This window comes from Curcuma longa, unplaced genomic scaffold (assembly GCF_044706935.1).
Source record: "Curcuma longa cultivar G26 ecotype Majalengka, Jawa Barat unplaced genomic scaffold, ITB_CL_G26_1.1 contig_8397, whole genome shotgun sequence".
In the NCBI taxonomy this organism is placed as follows: domain Eukaryota; kingdom Viridiplantae; phylum Streptophyta; class Magnoliopsida; order Zingiberales; family Zingiberaceae; genus Curcuma; species Curcuma longa.
The window spans coordinates 73-1103 of NW_027435214.1; the positions used below are offsets into that span (position 1 = coordinate 73).

Here is a 1031-nt window from a genome sequence, read left to right on the forward strand (position 1 = left end):
TAGATTCTAGTTTTTACCTATATATAATTTATAGTTTACTTAGATTTTATATCTATGTGCATTTTTTAATATAGTTTGATGATTAACAGAAAATTTTTATGATCATATCGATCATAATCGAAAGTTTTGGATGTTTCATTATATATATATATAAATTATTTAGATTTTATTGAATAATTTTTTAATGAAAATATTTGGGTAATTTCATGACGAATTAAAGGATGTACCCTTTTCCGCTCGCTCTTGTTCACCGCGCTCAACCTATTCGAGATCGAATTGCCAATAATGCCGACGGCGGCGACCGCCGCCACCGCTCCCCTCTTCCTCCGCTCCCTTCCCTCCGTCGCCCCAATCGCGCCTCTCTCTTTACCCTCTTCGTCCACCCGCCGCCCTGCTGCGATCGTCCTACCTTTTAGGGTTAGATACCGTGTCACGTGCCAGGCCGTCCTCTCCGCCGACATCTCCTCCTCTTCTGAGATAGAGGAGGAGGAGCAGTGTGCGGCGGCTAAGATCGGGAAAAGAGTTCGGGTCTCCGTGCCGCTGAAGGTTTGCCACGTGCAGAAGGCGCCCGATCTTGGATCTCGAGGGCCTAGAAGGGGTGATCAAGCAGTATGTTGGGATTTGGAAAGGGAAAAGGATCTCCTCCAATCTCCCGTTTAAGGCTGAATTCCAAATCGAGGTCGAAGGGCAAACTCGCCCAATCAAGTTCATCTCTCATCTCAAGGAGGCTGAGTTCCAGTACTTGGATTGAACGGAGGATTTGAATTTCGGTTTAAAAAGATAGAGATTTCATATTTGAGAAGAGAAGTGCTTTGGTGAAACAGACAAATACTTTACTATAGATTTACCTTGATACCATAAAAATTATCCTGTAAATTTGTGTTTTTAGATGCTGAGATTTTTTTTAACGAAAAAACAGAAAAGGTGAGCTAGAAGATGCTATGAAGTAAGTTTCTGGATTTTCTCCGTCTTTCCTCTTGAACTGCTCATAGTTGTTGAGTGATTGTTTTGATTCCTTTCCTCTAACTGAT

General features: G+C 41.9%; 1 pseudogene; it reads left to right on the top strand.

Moving 5' to 3' along the window:
* The first annotated feature begins 282 nt into the window (after positions 1-282).
* LOC141819527 (ferredoxin-thioredoxin reductase, variable chain-like) lies at positions 283-795 on the top strand (annotated as a pseudogene).
* The last annotated feature ends 236 nt before the right edge of the window (positions 796-1031 follow it).